The following is a 2,678-nucleotide window of genomic DNA, read 5'->3' on the forward strand; positions in this document are numbered from 1 at the left end:
TAACAAACAACTCACGGAACTGAAAGAGGATAGAGGTAAACCCCTGTTGAACGCCCCCCAAGCCCACCAGGCTGGGGTCTTCAACATAAAAGACACTCAGGCATAAGTCTGAAGTTATATGAGGGATTTATTAAAGGGACAACAGGTACAGAGAGGAGACCGCTCTCTAGAAGGAAAAATCAGGAAGAATCTACTGAGGGGTCCCACAGGTCCTTTTTATCTGACCCGGAGTTTGGGTCACCTAGGTGATTCTTGACAACAGAAACAAAAGGGTTACTAAGAGACAGCACGAAGGCTGAACTGAAACTAACTTTCTAGAAGACTTGATTTATCAACCAGGTACAGCCTGTCAGCTCTGACTGCTGAAGCAGAGAGCTCAGAAGCTCTTAAAGTGACACTCTCCAAATTTCCGATGCTTATGGCAAGCATGGCTCCCGACATTTCCCCCTTTCTTTTTATATTTTTAAAAGATGAAGTACATGCCAATACTTGGGATGGAATGACCGTGCCTGTCTTAGGTTGTCCTCTGCCAGAGTGAAAGCCGTTGGGGGCGGCCGGCATCCCACTTTCCTCTGAGAGAATCTTACCTGTCTCTGGCTAACTGGCCTCCTGAAAGCTCCCAGTGAATGGCCACGGCCTTGGGGAAGACACAGGAAGTGCCACTGAGGCACAGTGCCACGGAGAGAAAAATTGATCTGCGGGACCAGAGTCTGGAACTGACATATGGCCAAATCATGCAGCATATACGAATTTAGGTTTGACCTGTAATGCCTGCAACTGATGGTTAGGCAGAGCCTAAGTCCCCCCTCCAAACGAAGAAAAAGGACCCAACAGCCCACAGGGTCAAAAGGAGGACTGAAGGGAAGTAGAACAACACACATGAGTTAAACAATGGTGCACAAATCACGGGGGATAAACAATCGATCACATAGGGCAGGTGGTGCATCACAGCCAAAGTCCAGAGATGGAGAACGGTGGGCGCCAGGCGGTGGAAACAGTCCAAAAGTTCAGGCATAAAAGAGCAGGACGATGACATCAGGCGGTGCAATGGGATGACACAGGTGGCGAGGAGGCCGGAGATTCAGTCAAGCAAACGAGGCATTCAGGTACCCAACGTGCATTGTCAGCATCCTGTGGAAAAACACAAACATGCCCTCTTCCCCAAATGAGGACAGGATCTGGGCCATGCCAGAGACCTGTACAAGGATCCTTCCATTTGACTTGGGCAAAATCTGTAGAAGAAGAAGGATGCCACAACCTATCAGCAGCAGAGCGACCTTGGGCATCTAAGGTCAAGAAATTCAAAACAAAGAGAGCGTGATTTAAGTGATTTTGTGGCAACTGGGCATACAGTTGACTATGTTTAATCTTTTCCAATTGTAACTTGAGAGTACCATGAGCACGTTCGACAATGCCCTGACCTTGGGGATTATACAGAATTCCTGTTTTATGTTGGATAGCAAATTGTACACAGAAATCCTGAAATGAGCGAGAAGTATACCCAGAACCATTATCAGTTTTTTAGGATGGTGGGAGTACCAAGTGCTGAAAAGCAACGAATGCAGTGAGTGATGACGTGTTTAGTGCTTTCACCTGTAAGAGCAGAAGCAAAAAGAAAACCAGAAAAGGTATCTATAGTAACATGAACATATTTCAATCGTCCAAACTCAGGAACGTGAGTAACATCCATCTGCCATAATTGATTAGGAATAAGCCCACGAGGGTTAACTCCTACATGAGGGACATTAGAAACAGTAGGACACTGAGGACAGTGGCAAACAATATCCCGAGCAGCTTCTCGCGAGATACCAAATTGCAGTCGTAAACTGTTAATATTTGATGATGTTTAGCATGGGCTTGCTGAGCAAGCTCCACATCTGAAAAGGCTACAAGTTTAGTATGATGATCAGTCAAATTATTCCCTTTAGCGAGGGGTCCAGGTAGACCAGTATGTGCTCGAATATGAGCCGCAAAGAATTTCTTTGTCCTGGCATCAGTAGAAGACTGTATTTGAGTGAATAAGTCCTGTACTATACTGTTAGAAGTTTTGATAACAGGAACAGTTTCCAATACACACAAGGCAGAATATACATAAAAACTATCAGTATAAAGGTTGAACTCTTGATCTGGAAATCTTTGGAAAACTAAAGCCACAGCATGAAGTTCAGCAACCTGTGCTGAGGTTTCCGTTAGAAGGCCCATCTGTGAAAATCAATAAGGCATGTGGCAAGGGAACTGAGCATGTAACTCTAGGAAATATTAGATCAGTAGTTTGACAAAACTGCAATAGCCTATGCTTAGGATAATGATTATCAATAAAACCTGGATAATTAGCTAGGGAAATTCCCCAGGCCTCAGAACTGTGAAACAACCAATCAACCTGAGATTTACTAAAAGGCACTATGATTTTAGTAGGTTCCTGCCCAAAATACTTAGTAGATTCATACCTGATGAGCTGAATCAAAGTAGATATGGCTTCAACGTATGGAAGTAAGACTTTAGCAGGGGAGACAGGCAAGTGTATCCATAATAATGGACCATCGTGCCATATAACAGCAGTGGGAGTGTGTTTAGTAGCAAAGATGTAAGCTTTCCAAGGCTTATTATAGTTAATATAGCATAACTGCTGTTCAGCAATAGCGGACTCAACTTTATCTAATGCATTACGTGCCTCCGGA

The sequence above is a fragment of the Nannospalax galili genome, unplaced genomic scaffold, assembly GCF_000622305.1.
Source record: "Nannospalax galili isolate Female #2095 unplaced genomic scaffold, S.galili_v1.0 scaffold466, whole genome shotgun sequence".
In the NCBI taxonomy this organism is placed as follows: domain Eukaryota; kingdom Metazoa; phylum Chordata; class Mammalia; order Rodentia; family Spalacidae; genus Nannospalax; species Nannospalax galili.